The 15,835-nt window shown below is 52.1% G+C and overlaps 1 protein-coding gene across 3 annotated transcripts in view; it reads left to right on the plus strand.

Moving 5' to 3' along the window:
- ALPL (alkaline phosphatase, biomineralization associated) overlaps positions 1–15,835 on the plus strand; it is a 56,159-nt gene that overhangs the window by 118 nt on the left and 40,206 nt on the right. Inside the window, exons 1-2 of one of the 3 annotated variants that reach the window (XM_059136447.1) lie at positions 583–751; positions 10,750–10,897. The exons of 1 other annotated variant lie outside the window; for it this stretch is intronic. The gene's annotated coding sequence lies outside the window, so the exon portion shown is untranslated. Of the gene's footprint in view, positions 1–582; positions 752–10,749; positions 10,898–15,835 lie in introns of those variants that run through there. One more of the 3 variants, XM_059136446.1, reaches the window with a different exon arrangement.

Below are 15,835 nucleotides of genomic sequence, written 5' to 3' on the forward strand. Positions count from 1 at the left end.
GGGAAGAGAGCTAGCAGGGAAGAGTGCCGTGGGAGGAGAGAGAGGGCAGGGAGAATCAGACACACAGGTGGGCAGTGACAGGATAAAGATGGATAGAGATGTGCGGAGATCCGAGGAAAGCCCGGTAGACAGACACAGACAGACACAGAGAGTGGGGCAGGAGGAAGACCACAGAGAGACACAGAACGAAGTTGCAGCCAAGGATGAAGACGACTGGGATACACGCGCACAGAGCGGAATCCGCCCGACCTCGCAGAGAGGAAGGGACAGAGGGTCCCCGCGGGAAGCCAGGAGGTGGAGAGGGCCGGGGAGCGCGGGGGGACCGGGAACGCGCAGGCAGATGCCTCCCACCTACCCCGCCCCGCCGTCCCTCCCGAGCAGCCGGGCGTGGGGGGCGGGGGACTGGGCAGCTTCCCGGCAGGGGGCGCCCTGGCTGCGTGGCCGGGTCGGCCTGCAGCGTTCCGGCGGGGGCGGGGCGGGGGCGGGGTAGGGGAGGGGGAGGGGCGGGGTAGGGGAGGGGGAGGGCCGGGGCCCTGGCCGGGGACGGGGCCGGCGGCGGGGGCGGGGGCGGGGGCGGGGGCGGGGGCGGATTGCCCCGGCTGCTAGCCGGGCCCCTCGGCCGCCTTTATAAGCCCGCGGGGGAGGTGGCCCCGGCAGCGTCGCGCTCCCGCCACTCCGCGCCTTCGGTACTAGCGCACCGACCCCACGTCGCTTGTGCCAGGACAGACCCTCGCCCACGAAGTCCGTTCAGGTAAGGACTCTGTGCTGTCCTCCGGCTCCCCGGGAACGTGGTCGATCCCGGCCCCTCCTACATCCTTCGCTCGTCCCGGGGTGGCGGCGAGGATGGATATAAATGTCAGGGCGCGGACCTCCGCGCCTCCACACCACCCAGGGCAGCCTTTTGGGGACCCTCAGGCACCTGTTCTGTTCCGGTTTTCGCGCGCATCCGGGGCTCCCGGCAGCGTGCTGGGCTGGGCTGGAGGTTGGACGTGGCGCCCGCGGGGACCGCGAGCTAAGAGGACCGTGCTTGGGATCGCTGCTGTAGTCCTGGGTTACCTGCCTCCCGGGTCTCTGCCCGGGACTTAGACCTTTCATCTATGCCCCTCTCCCTGGCGTCCCGTGACTGAGCAGCCCCGAGGATACCCCCTTGGCGGGAGATCAAGAGACTCAGGCTGCCAACCCCAGCACCCAACCTAGTGCCCTGCCATGCCTCCCACCTGGGAGCCTCTAGATCACGCCACTGCCGCTTGGGGAGGAGGCCAGTGCGTCCAGGTGGGGTCCAAAATAGTTTGGGCCAGAGCCCGGATGAATAGAGCGAGGGAGGCGCTGAGGGTCCCAGAGCTGCATGATGGGGGGTGGGGTGGGAGGAGAGGGGATCTCTGGCGAGTGGACGTTTATCTGGGAGTTGGGGTGGGCACAGCGGCCGTGGGGGCAAAGCTCTGGAGCCCTGGAAGCCGAGGGAGCCCATGATTCACCTCTGGCAGTGCTCAGGTGAGTGGGTCGCCCAGAGTTGTTTCCCATGCCCACTTTAAATAAAAAACAGTTCAATGCCTGGTCACAATGTTGGTAGTGGATGCTGAGAAAAAGCCCCATCATTGTCCCTTCTGACCCTTTTCCAACACATAATGGGGTAGGGGCCTTTACAAAGGCCTCTGGCTGGAGGAGAAAAAACGCTGGAGATCAAAAGAGGGGGCCATTCTCAGGCCAGAAAGGGCTTTGGACCCTGGGGAAATCTGAGGGAGGCAGGCTTCCCAGGGAGGCGAGGGTCTTTTCCCACACGAGCCAGGACAAAAGCTGTTCATTGAGTGCCTTCTGTGTGCCAGGCCTGCTCCAACACTTCACACGCATCATCTGGTTTACAGATGGGGAAACTGAGGTTTATAGACATTAAGGAAGTGATGAGACTAGGATTCTAACCCAGACTCTAACCCACACAACCTTAGCTTCCCGATTCTACTCTACCACCTAAGAGACGAAAGAGCAGAGCCTTAGTTCTGGCCTCCATTCCTGCCCACCCTCCAAACCTGCTTCCTCTTCAGTCCTCCCCACCTGTCCATCTGGGCCCTCTGTCTCTTTTTTTCTTCCTGAACTTCATGCCTCTGAATTCACTAAGCAGAACACAGCTCCCCAGCTTTCCCACCCCTGGAGTGAGATCAGCGTGAGTGGCCCCGTCTGAGGCACCACTTGTAAATGGCGAGCATGCCTCGTGTATAAGACTCTTGTGAGGAATAAAACTGAACTGAGGCCAGAAACAAAATACTATCTTCATTCAGGAAATACGAAGCTTTGTGCCAAGCCCTTTCTAGGTGCTGGCCAAGGAGCAGTGGAGAGAACACAGCAATATTTGGACATTTGCATAGAATTGGAATCCAGAAATTCACAAGGGAGGAGATTAAAATGCAGTAACACGTGTAAGATTGGTTGCCTAACATTTTGTTCTCACTCAAAGATCAGGCACCCTAGCTGTGTGACCAGAGATGGTTCTGTCCCCTATTATGCTTTGATGTTTTCCTTTAAGCTGAGGCCATCAGTAAACTACCTACCCGTGGTGAATTCTGGATATGACTAATGCGTGCAAGGTGTTGAGCTGGTGTCTGTGCTTAAGAAAACATTGGCTCCAGTGAGCTCTAATCTCAGCAAAAAATGCAACCCTAACCCTGGGTGTATGGTTATGTCACTGCCCCTGACGCCTGGTCACCCACCTTCACCCGGGCTCTGCCCAATCTTTGATTAGCTGCCCTAGAGAGTGGCACGGTGCCATTGCCCATACTCAGAAGCTACCTATCATCCGAGACAGCCTAGGTCAGGAGCCTGGAGTTCTGTGCCGGGCACGGGTCCAGGCTTTTACCTCTGCAGGACCTCCTGCCCTCTGTCTTACCGTGTCCCAGCTTGGAAATGGAGTGAAACGGAACTCAGCCCCTGCCTGTCCCACTGGACATTACCTATCTGACCCTGCAAGCTAGGTGCTGTCTTCGCCTTACATTTCCTGGGAGGAAACTGGTCTTAGGGGAAGGGATTTGCCCAAGGACACTCAGATGCTACCGGGCGGAGCTGGGATTGAGGGCCCAAGTGGTGAGAATTCCAAGTCTGGTGATCTCTGTGTCGTACCCATCTCCAGGGATGAGGGTATCTAAATCCAGGAGCAGGATCCAGCAGCACAGCCCAGAGACCTTGAAGTAGGCCCAACTGAAGTTATCGATACAAACCCCAGAACTTGAAGAGAGCTTTGCGGGGAGAGTGAGCGAGCTGGGCTGAGAACCAGCGCTCGGAAATCTGCACAGGGCCTCAGGAATGCTGACTCAGCTTTCCCAGGGCAACGTAGTCTCCGGCAGGCTGGAGCTAGGCTGGGCCGTATGGCTTCATTTTTCTTCCATCCCTTCTAGAGGTATCCTTACTTTAGGGGGCAGGGAGCAGTAGCTTGCTGTGGGGAGGAGATTGGAGGTTCATTCCCAGCATTCCTATGTGACCCTGAACCAGTTACTTTCCCTCTGTGAGCCTCAGAAGAAGAAATCATCTGTAATGTGGGTTAATAAGGGACCAGCAAGATCATAAATGGTTTCCAACACTGGGATGAACCGGTGTTGGTGGCTGAGAAGTTCTGTGTTCCCAGGGTATTTTCCTTCACCACTAGCAGGTGATCCATAGGGCATGGGAGAGACCCTGTTTAGGTGAAAGGCCCGGACACCAGGGGAAACCCTGGCTTCTGGGTCAGTATCTTGGGTTCCAGTCCTCGCTGTGTGACCTCAGGCAAATCAGTTGGCCTCTCGAGTGCTGGGTTCACAGTCGGCCCTTAGCAACTTTGGTAGAATGTTCAGGGTCCAAAGAACATTCACGTGAACAGTCTCTATGTTTTCCACCTCCCTATACCTCCCCCCAACAGTTCATGATTGCTCCCAGAAAAAGTTCGTGCTTAAAGTTTTCCATGCTGAAATTCTCAACCTCACTGTGGCATGAAATCAATTGTTTGCATTTAATTTGACTTCTCAAATTAAGGGGTAAAATTTGAGATGAGGGTAGGGGGTTGGGGGAGGAGATGAGGAAAATGAAGTTAAACCAGATGTGTTTTTGTTTAACTGTCGGATGGTGGTTAAACTGCCTGAGTATTACCATGGTTCTTTCTGGATTCCAGTAACCAGGAGTCAGGTTTCACTAAAAATTGTAGTGTGCCTTCCCAGCAAATGTGGGCTTGCCTTCCTCATTATTATTATTATTATTATTATTATTCTATATTCATCTGTGGCCACAAAATACTGAGCAGTGAGAATACCTCACAGATGCCTGGGATTTCAGAGCTGGAAGGTGTTTAGCAGCTAGCTCGGTCATCGAGCTGCTGTGCAGATCAGGGAGATGGAGGCCCAGAGAGGGGAAGGAATTTACCCAGAGTCACCCAGCTGCTTAGAGGGGAGCTGGACTGGGAATTCAGTCTTTTGGCTCTAAGGTCCACAACTTCCTTAAAAGTAACCAGTGTTGGGACGCCTGGGTGGCTCAGTCGGTTAAGCTGCTGCCTTTGGCTCAGGTTATGATGCCAGGACCCTGGGATTGAGTCCCGCATTGGGCTCCTTGCTCAGCAGGGAGCCTGCTTCTCTCTGCCTCTGCCTACTTCTCTGCCTGCTTGTGCACTCTCTATCTCTGACAAATAAATAAATACAATCTTAAAAAAAATAAAAGTAACCAGTTCTTTGGATTTGGCCCGTCTCTGTGTCTGTAGTACATCCACAGTGTATCTAGTTTTTGAAAAGAAAGCTGTTCAGGGAGGCCCGTCTCTGTGTCTGTAGTACATCCACAGTGTATCTAGTTTTTGAAAAGAAAGCTGTTCAGGGAGGATGCAGATGGTGTGGATTGGTAGGAAAAGAATCTTCTACTCATTTGAGAGCAGGGCCTGAGTCATGAGGGGTTGATACACTACTGGTAGGACCTTGGGCAAGTCCCCTCTCTGAGCCTCCGTGTCCTTGTTGGTAAGCCCAAATGCCTGACATCCCCAAGACTAGGAATGTCTCTAATTCAGTGAACTGGCTTTCCCATATTTATGGCCCAGGTCATGGCAGGCCTAGACAGGCCTAGGGCGCAGATTGCCCTCCAAACGGGGCAGGGGACAGCTGTGGCCGATTGTTGGCTTCTGCAGTGATTTAAAGACCTTGATTTTGTTGTTGCTGTTACTCAGCCACGTGATTTCATTCTACTTTTCTTGAAAGACCAGGGGATGTGGCCACACTGGGCTGCATCCCAGCTGTGTCGCCATGGGTGGAGCTGAGTAACAGCCCCTCTGTCCACTTGACAACAGTCCCCACGGCTCCCGTCTCCCTCATGCCCACTTGTCTCATGGACATGACCTCCCTGCCTTCTGTATTTGCAGTTTCTGGGTGAGGTGCTTTGAGGCTTTGGAAGGAGGTCTCTGATCCCATCCGAATGAGGGCATGGGGTTTGGGTTGGCCCTCAGGGAGCTCAGGGTAAGAATGTGGGACACGTGGAGAGCAGTCCCTCCTTCTGTGGCAGGAGCTTTCTTCCTGCTCTGGTGGTCCCTGGGAAGAGTCTAAGGGCTCTAGAGGTCTAAGGGTGATGGCAACAGCCTGTCAGGACCTAGATAGCTGGCCCGGGGCCTACCCACTTGGGGACAGGCAGCCCTTGGTCCTTCAGGGTACAGATGACACAGCTCCTTCAGGGAAGGGACTCCCTGGACTAGTACCCGTTCACCTAAATGCTCCCAGCTGCCCTCCGTGCCGCTGTCACTCATCCCCGAGACAGGGAACACTGTCTTGCACTCTGAACTCAGGGCTCTGTTGGGCCACCTTTGCTGAGTGCCAAGGCCTAGCCATGACAGGCAGGCATCATGGTGGCAACACAGACCTCCAAGTCACTGTTGTCTGAGCTTAAGTAAGGGCAGTGTGGCAGGCCATGAAGCCTTATGGTCAAATACAGGGGGTCTGAAAGTAGCTGCCTGGACGGAAGATTCCAGAAGGTCACCACAACTGTTCTGGGGGTACAAGATGAACAAGGAGGTCAGTTACCCCACCTGACAACCTGATAGTAACCACGGGCCCCCACATGGTCCTCCCACTTGCGGAGGAGCTCAGAAATGGGCCCCGTGTGGATTTGTATTTTATAAGTACCTGCTGGGGCACCAGGCATCTTGAACATTATTTCTGATCCCTTCTCTCTTCCCCACCTCCTGCCCTTTTGCAGACTGAGGTTCAGAGGGTAGACATGCTGGGGTCAAACCCTTCCCCAGTACTTTTGACCCAGGGAAGGGAGGAGAGGGGAGGGGAGGCTGGGAGGCTATTTCTGGGAAAAAGACCTCCAGGACAACTCCCCTTTCCCCAACCCAAAGTCCCGTGGAAGTATCTTCACTCTCCCAGACCTCAGTTTGTGGTTTGGGTGAGTGAATTTCATGAGGTCAAGTATGTAAGCTGCCCGGCAGAGCTCAGCAAACATTTTGTGTTCTTTAAAAAAGTGTTTAGGTGGCTTTTATTCGAAAAGCCATAAATCCAACCTTTAAAAGGATCTGTCATGGGACTTTTTGTTAAGTCAATCTCTTGCCTCCTTTGATCTACCTTTTCACTTTGTCTAGGAAACAACGAGGGTGGGAGGTGTCTTCTCAGATCTCAGGCTGAGGCTCCCAGGTCTCTGTCCTGTAATCCCCCAGGCCTCTTGTAGGCGGTCACTGAACCCTGTCAGGCTTGACCTGCCTGAGTATCTTTGTCAATTTCTCCCTCCACCTGTGCCCACGTTGACTTACCACCAGCTCCTTAGCATACAGGAGTTAATAACTTACCCATCTGCCACCATTCTGGGCAGAAAGTGTCTCAGCGGATTCTGAGTCTCCCTCCCCTCCCTCACTCTTAGCACTGTTGTAGGTCCTGTTTTCTCTGCCTCCTTTAGTAAGTGTCGCCCACTCCCCGTGCCATATGTCCCAACGCTCACTAATACCTACTAGCATTGCCAGGCCAGGGGTGGCCCACTGCCTCACCTGGAATTGCTCTTAACAGCAGCTCTGGGTGGCCAGGGCTATTATCCCCAATTTACACAGGAGGAAACTGAGGCACGAAGTCCCCTAGTATTGCCAATATACATTTGTCCCCCAGTATTGCCAATCCATCCACTCATTGCTGCTTCCTTTTCTGTGACATCAATGATACAATCCATTTTCCTAGGAGAATCTGGTTCCTTCCTTACTATGAAATCATCAAACTTGATAATTCATATTTCGGTTCAGTTAGCCAGCTATCAAGGATGAAAAACAGGGCTCCTCCTGACAGCCCTTCCAAACCCTTGCCTGGGTGGGTCACTTGAGTATTTTTTTTGTGTGAAAATGATGTGGGTTTTTTTCCCCCTTTAACCTAATCCTGATAATTAATGTCTAAGGGCTTACTCTGAGTCAGGAACACGGAGCTCATCTCTTTGAATGACTGTAGTGTGTTTTTTCCTTCTCTCCATTTTACAGAGGAGCAAACTGAAACTCAGTGAAGCTCTAACTTCCCACGACACACAGCTGCAAAGGGGAAAGAGAACCAAATCCTGGTCTCACGTGGTCTTGCTTCATCTGATTAGCATCTGAATTCAAATCTTTGTTTGTATACAAGCCCTCAGGGGATGGTGCTGTCTACATTTATTTTCACTGGAACCATCTGCCTCTGGGGTTTGCAAAGTGTGGTAGAAGGCCCCAGGGGTGGGGGTGGGGAACCGAGTAGGCGGTCCTCTTCTGGCTTCTGTTCTCTCAGACAGTGGGTCTCAATGGACCTGGACACCTCCTTTCTGGTCCAGAGGAAGGAAGTGACAATCGTGGTGGGAAGCAACCTCAGAAAGCCAGAGGAGGCTGAGTTTGAATCCCTGCCCTTTTTCATGCTTTGTGATCTTGGGCAAGTCCCTTTCCCTCTTGGCTTCCAGTTATCCCACCTGACAGCTAGGACTTGTATTGAGGCAAGGCCTTCAGGGCTTTTCTAGCTCTTTTGCGGCAAATAGTTACACTGACTCCCAGTCAGATACCATCACTCAGCCACGGCTCTTTTTTTTCCCCCAACTTCCGGGCCTTCTAAATGCAGTCCTCCAGGCGGCCCTTTTCACCAAATTAGAGTTGGCACGAGACTGAAGGATATCCCAGAACCAAATTAGATCTGGTCATTGCATGGAGGGTGGAGAAGGGACAGGCCCATGGAGGCCCTAGGTCATTGTCCCCTGGCTCCTCAGTCTCCTTTCCTTGTACAGGAAAGCAGGAGGCGCTCAGAGCTAGACTGAGCCAGAACTCCCCTCTGGTGCCAGGTGGGGACCTTTCCTGGGGCGCACCGTGGTGCCCATGTTTAGTCCTCAAGGGGGGGGGCGGTGCTGGCTTCTAGGGATGTGATGACCCAGGTTGTATAGTGAGAGTGGAAAGAAAGAGGCTGGTTGGTCCTGAAGAGTTACGCTCACCCCTACCCCACCCTCTATGATAGTACTGTTATGCCCCCAAAATGGGTCCGTGATTAAGAGCAAGACTGATAGAAAGCGAAGGTCAAGCAAAGCTTTATTTCGTGCCAAGCATCAAGAATCAAACTGACCAGCCAGGGCCACGCCTCTTACAAGAGGGCGACCTTTCTCTGTTTCACAGACTAGCTTTTAAGGGCAAAGGCCATGTGGTCGGGCCTGGCCACGCACAGGTGGCCAATGAGATTGTATCACACAGAGAAAGCCGCACAGTGATGTTAGGTGACCAATTGAATTACAATTTACCCTATAATAGACATTTGACCTAGCCTATCACACCTTGGTAACTAGGGAGACAGTGTGCATCCCCCCACTGATTGGATGTCTCCACCTGGCCTGACCCACCCTTGTATCTGGGCTTTGTTACCTGGAGCTGGTTTCTGGGACTTGTTTTTAAGTGAAGTCCTCTGGGGGAAGGGGAGCAGGGATAGTTTAAGGGTTAAACTACGTTATTATTTTAACCTTGATGGAAGCCTCTAGCTAAATAGGTCCTTACAGTACTAATGGTAGTAAGAATGGTAGAGTAATAATAGTGGAATCACAGTCGGTCAAGTGTCTTGTCTGCCTTGAGCTCGGGTCATGACCTTAGGGTCCTGGGATGGAGTCCTGCATGGGGCTCCCTGCTCATCGAGGAGTCTGCTTCTCCTTCTCCCTCAGCTGCTCCCCCTGCTGTGTGCTCGCTCCCTCTCAAAAATTTTAAAAATAAATTTAAAAAGAATTAATGACTTTCGGATATATTTTGAATATTTATCATGCACCGAGCCATTCTGGTTAAGTGCTTTGTGTATATACACTTTTAATCGTTCTAGCGACCCATTCTCCAAGCGAGGGAAATGACTCAGAGGTGAAGCAATGTGCCTGACTTGCCGGGCTGGTGAACCCAGGACTTCTGCCCAGATTTTAATTCACGTTCTTGTGTCCCTGCCGCTGGCTCCCTCCCTGGCTCCGCACTTGCTCTTCCCCAGCCCAGCAGCCGAGGCCTCCTTTGTGATGGGGCCACCCCTTTCCCTGGGGAGGGCGCCCTTCCCTGCAAGACACCTCCCACCTACCAATGAGGACAGCCCGGCAGATGGCATCTTCCCTTTGGCAGGTTAGAAAACCTGGGGTCCCGAGGAAAGAAATGGTCATCCCTGCTCCAGGGGATTTAGTGTTCTACCTGTCCCCTGGGCCTCGTGTGAATCGATGGCCCCAGGGTGCAAAGGCAAGCAGCTGAGAGGGGCAGTGGACTGAGGGGGGCGGGCCTGGCCTTCCCAGCTCTGGTTCCAGGGTTCCAATTCTAGCTTTTGTTCTAATCAGCCACGTGATGCTGGATGAGTTACTGTGAGACTCCCAACCTCAGCTCCTATCTTACTTTTCCATTTTTAAAGCCCATTTATTTATTTATTTGAAATCTCTACACCCAATATGGGACCTCGAACTTGCAACCCTAAGATCAAGAGTCATATTCTCTGGAGCACATGACGGGCTCAGTCAGTGGAGCATACGACTCTTGATCTTGAGATCTTGAGGTTGTGAGTTCAAGCCCCACATTGGGTGTAGAGATTACCTTAAAAAAAAAAAAAAAGGTCCATGCTCCACCAACTGAGCTGGCCAAGTGTACTTTTAAAGCCCTTTCTTATTCATGAACTCACTGGATCCTTAAAACAGCCCCCCCAAAATACTGTCTTCATTTTGCAAAAGGGGAAAATGAGAAAATGAGGCTTAGGTCAAACCAATGGCAAAAATTAGCCCCAAATTCAGATCAGGATCCCAGGCCAATGCTCTTTCTCCAGATGTATGCTGAAGACTCTTACAATCTGATTGTCTATGGGGTATCTGCCTTGGAGTATGGTTTTTCTGGAGGGCAAGAATCTCATCGAATCCTTGGTGAACTCCAGTGTCTAGCAAGGTGCCTGCCTTCGTCATATGCGTGTCATCCTTGAGTTAAGGAGAGGCTGCCGCACCTGGCAAGGCTTTCCCCAGCCCAGCTGGACTCTCTCACCACAGGGAAACCTGTGGAGGCTGGTCCTGCTGGGTGTGACACCTGAGCTACCCCAGGAAGAGCCTGGCTGCCCTTCCGTTGATGTCTTCACATCTCCGCTGATGATACCAACTCATAAATAGTTTGGTAGTGATTGGCAGCAGGACAAGTCAGTTTCCTTATGGGCAGCTCAGGTCCTTAGGTATGGGTTCTCCCAACGACTTCTGACTGGTCTTTTCGTCCGTTTTATTTACAGATGTACCCTCACCTCAGTGCCAAACAACTTTAACTTCCTTTTTTTTTAAAAAGATTTTATTTATTTATTTGACAGACAGAGATAACAAGCAGGCAGAGAGGCAGGAAGAGAGAGAGGAGGAAGCAGGGTCTCCGAGGAGCAGAGAGCCCGACGCGGGGCTCGATCCCCGGACCCCGGGACCACGATCCGAGCCGAAGGCAGAGGCTTCAACCCACTGAGCCACCCAGGTGCCCCTAACTTCTTTAATAATAATAGAAATGGCTGTCATCTGCTCCATCAATGTGTACTGTGCTTTTTGGCACATAGTACACAATGCATATTTGATGAATGAATGAACTTGCGCATCACACCCCCAGGCAGGGGCCTCAACAGAGGTTTCCAGGAAGGGGAACCTGCCTGTCACCTCACCCCTGCCTGGGGTAGCCCCTACCTGTGTCAGCTCCCTAATTGCCCAACACTGCCCACAGCCAGCAGCAGCAGAGATTAGCATCTTTCCCGGTGAGGAGAAACCGTGACCGCTTGGAAGGAAGTACGGCTGTGATCCGGAGTACCCAGAGGCAGAAATGAGGCTCAGGGCAGTTCAGTAACTTGCCCGGGGTCACAGAACTGTGAAGCTGGAATTTGGACCCAGAGCCTGGAGTCTTTCCTCTTGTTCCATCCCAATCTGCTGAGCAGGTTGGTTTTGGCTCTGGTGTGTCTGTCTACGGATGTCTGGTCCAGAGTTCCAGGCCTGACTCCAAACAACCTCAATGTATTTAGTAATGATAATAAGAGTGGTCTTTCACCGAATCCCGTAAGTGTGCTTGGCCTGCTAAGTAAGTGTTCGACACACCCTTCTCTGTTTGGGTGACTTAGCCTCCCCATCGAGTAGGGACAAATCGCTCGTTTTAAAGGTTAAAGAGTAGAAGCACAGCAGGGGGCTCAAGGTCATGCAGCTCATAAGCAGTTAAGCCAGAATTTGAACCTGGGCAGCCTGGCTCCAGAGTATGGGCCCGTAATCATTTAATACTAGATAAATCTCTGCAGGCCAGATGTGTAAACTCCTGAACCTCCTGGTTTTTCCGGAGCCAGACTCGGGGAGGAGGTACAAGGCAGAAACAGACTGCATGACACTGAGCCGAGGAGTGCGAAGTTTATCTGTCCCCTGCGTGGTTCCTGGAGGCAGGGAGAAATGGGGGTGGGGGGCACAGCAGGGCAGTCCCGGTGTCTCTGGGATCCTGGGTCAAAGGAAGGCCAGGGCAATTAGCAGACTGAAACCACTGTTAACTCAGAAACCTCAGTGGGAGATTGGCCCCAGCCTCAGTCCAGAAATCTGGCCTCCGGCCTGATCCTCCTGGGTTTCTGTCCCACCCTCCTAAGGTCTTCCTGGGTTGGGAAACGTCAGAGCGCTGGCTTAAGTGAGAACCTGGCACTGAAATTTCCTCTTTCACGGAATCCCCGGGCTGGCCTGCCTGTCCCATTTCCTCCCCCCAAAAGGAAGTGGATCCTGTCCCGTAGGGTAGCTACGTGATTGGATTTGCCCAACCAGCACCTGGCCACAGAGAGCTCAGCTGTGCAAGGCCTCTAGCTGGGGCAATGAGACAGGCCGGCCAACCTTCTCAGCCAGTCACGGAGGGTGAAATATGGGCAGAACGCCTGTCTTGTTGGTTTGGCCAAGGCAGGCCCCAGAGGATTCCTGTGAGAGGCCAGTACTGGCCTGTGGGTTTGTCCCCTCTGAGGCCTGAAGTGGCTCCTGGGTGGGGAGGGAGGAAGAAAAGGAATTCCCCTGCTCCACCATATTCCGATATTCCGGCTTGAGTGGCCTTGCTCGATATTCCGATGTTCCGGCTTGAGTGGCCTTGCTCGTCAGCTCACCTGGGTGTGTCAGCTCACCTGGGTGTCGACTTCTTAGCACCTGTCAGGGTGGAGAAAGGAGGAAGCAGCGTCAGCAAGGGGGATGAGATGAATTCGGAGGACGTTCGTTCATCCATTCATTCAACAAATATTTTATTAGCCCAGCTCCCTGCTGGGCCCAGGGCTAGGTGCTGGAATTCATGAGTGAATCTGGTCCAGTTCTTCCTTCAGAGAACGTCCAGTGTTTGGGGAGATGCTCAGGTGGACAGGCCCCTGCAGAGTCCCAGGTGGTGTAGGATGAAGGAAAGAAAGTTCGAGAGCCGTGGGACCAGAGGCGGGGGGGCCTCCTCACCAAGCCTTGGGTAGAATGACCACAAGGGATTTCTGGAGGAGGTGGCGTTAGATCTTTTTTTTCCCCCTCCCTCCAGCAAATATTTTCTGAGGATCTTCTATAGGCAGGTGTGGTTCTAGGTACAGGGGGGTAGAGCAGCAACCACCACCAAGTCCTCCAGGAACTCCACGGTACTGGAAGAGACAGACCATAAAGTAAGGTAATTTCAGACAGTGGGAGTGCTGGGAAGAAAATAGGATTGTAAAATAGTAGGGGGACTGGGGAGTCGTGGGGGCCTCTTCACCTGGCAGGGCAAGGAAGGAAAGGATGTGAGATGCGGCCTCTGACCTGAAGGAGGAGGAGTGAGACCAGCATTGTCCTGGGGAAGAGTGTTCCAGGCAGGGGATGGGCCAGCACCAAAGCCCTGAAGGGGTGGGGGGAAAGCTGGGCGGACCAGGTGTGAGTGGTGAGTGGTGCGGGTGGGGGCCAGGAGGTGATGTCAGAGAAGTGGGCAGGACCCAGAGCTTGCAGACCTCCCAGCAGCTGTGGAGGAATGAGCAGAGCAAGTAAGGGGTTGGGTGATCTCCCGTTTGCTGGATGGCCCCTTAGGTTCGTGGGGTCCCCAGGCACTCAGCAGGGAGGCTGCTTGAGATGCTTTCCCACTGCCCCTCCCCCACCAGCACTCTCTCCAATCAGTAAATCAATCGATCAGTCTTGAAAATAAATAAATAAGTAAATCCATTTAAAGTCCCTATGAACCATCATCCACTACCAGGACTAGAATATTGACAGTAATTTACACATTCCTCTGAGCTCCTCCAACCTCCGCCAATTGCCTGTCTTCACGGGCGGGGGTCGGGGGGCAGGGGGGGTGGAGAGTGGTGGTGTAATCACTCCTGAATCTAGGGTTTCCCATTCCCAGTTTTAAGTTCTCACATTTATTTATTTAGAAAGGTGTTACTTATTTGGGAGAGAGGATGAGCGGGGTGGGGGTGTGAGCAGAGGGAGAGGAAGAAACAGAGTCCCCACTGGATGCAGGGCCCGCGGCCCATTCCAGGACGCCGAAATCCTGACTTGACCCCCAAGTCAGAGGCTTAACTGACTGAACCACCCAGGTGTCCCTATATACACTGTACAGAGGTGTCCCGTATTTTATGTAATAATCTCCTTGGACTTGGTTGTAAGTGAATCTTATGTTGCTGAAATTGATCCGCTTGCTGCCTATGGCTGTATTTCTTTCATCGTTGTTTAAATAGACGCCAAGCGTGGAGCCAGATGCAAGGCTTGAGCTCACAACCCTGGGATCAAGACCTGAGCTGAGATCAAGAATTGGCCGCTTAGCCGACTGAGCCATCCAGGCGCTGCAGTGGTTTTTTTGTTTGTTTGTTTGTTTGTTTTTAAAACTGTTTGCTGTATATGTCATTTATATACCAGCTAACTGTTTCAGAATTTTATTTAATTTCTTGTTGATGGCACTGGGGTTGTGTTCAGGTTTTTGCTAGTATAGGAAAAGTACCTACGAAGATTCATGTGTATGTTCTCTAATGCGTGCAGCTAGGACTTCTCTTGATGAATGTCCACCTAGCCACCGATTGTTGGGCCATAGGGCATGTGAAAATTTGTTCAGCGTTACAAGAGAAGAGCAAAATGGTTGGATCTCTTTGCACTCCCACCAGTAACGTATAAGAAGTTCTGCTCTTTGTGTCTTCTGTAACACGTGGTGTTGTCAGACTTCGTTATTTCCAACCAGTAAGTGTAACGACTTCTCGTTGTAGACCTTGATTCGCAGTTCCCACATTTCTGGCGGGGTTGAGTAAGTGTGTAAGCCTATGTGTGAGTCTTCTTTTGGTAATGTGTTTTGCTTATTTTTCTATTTGTCTTTTTTTGGGGGGGGGGCATTTTCTTACTGGTTTGTCATCGTATGAGTCTAATCGTATTTTGGAAATTGGACATTCTAAAATTGAATATAGGTCAATTTAGCAGTTTATTTATTTATTTACGATTTTACTTAGTTGTGAGATAGAGAGCGCACAAGCAGGGGGAGTGGCAGGCAGAGGGAGAAGCGGGTTCCCCTGCTGAGCAAGGAGTGCAGTGTGAGCCTCAATCCTAGGATCCTGGGATCATGACCTGAGCTGAAGGCAGACACTTAACCCACTGAGCCAGTTAAGAGAGTTAAGAGAGAGGGAGAGAGCAGGGGAAGGAGCAGAGAGAGAGACAAGCAGACTCTGCAGTGAGCAAAGATCCCGATGTGGGGCTTAATCCCCAGACCTCAAGATCATGACCTGAGTCAAAACCAAGAGTCAGACACCACTGACTGAGCCACCCGGGTGCCCTGAGCACCTAACTTTATTTTTTGGACAGAGAGATTGCAAGTAGGCAGAGAGGCAGACAGAGAGAGAGGGGGAAGCAGGCTCCCTGCTGAGCTGAGAGCCTGATGCAGGACTCAATCCCAGGACCGTGAGATCATGACCAGAGCCGAAGGCAGAGGTTTCACCCACTGAGCCACCCAGGCGCCCCAGCACCTAACTCTTAATCTCAGCCCAGGTCTTTTTTTTCCAAAAAGATTTTATTTAATTATTTGTCAGACAGAGCACCCGCGCAAGCAGACAGAGCAGCAGTCAAGGGAGAGGGAAAAGTAGGCTTCCCGATGAGCAAGGAGTCTGATGCAGGACTCAATACCAGGACTCTGGGATCATGACCTGAGACAAAGGCAGATGCTTAACCAACTGAGCCACCCAGGTATCCCTCAGCCCAGGTGTTAATCTAAGGGTCATGAGTTTAAGCCTTGCATTGGGTTCCACACTGAGCCTGGAGACTACTGAAAAGGAAAAGGAGAAGGAAGAAATTGTATACCCTTTTCTTTTCTTTCTTTCTTTTTTTTTAAGATTTTATTTATTTATTTGACAAAGAGATTCAACGAGAGAGAGAACACAAGCAGGGGGAGTGGGAGAGGGAGAAGCAGGCTCCCCGCTGAGCAGAGAGCACAATGTGGGGCTCGATC

The sequence above is a fragment of the Mustela lutreola genome, chromosome 10 (genome assembly GCF_030435805.1).
Source record: "Mustela lutreola isolate mMusLut2 chromosome 10, mMusLut2.pri, whole genome shotgun sequence".
In the NCBI taxonomy this organism is placed as follows: Eukaryota; Metazoa; Chordata; class Mammalia; order Carnivora; family Mustelidae; genus Mustela; species Mustela lutreola.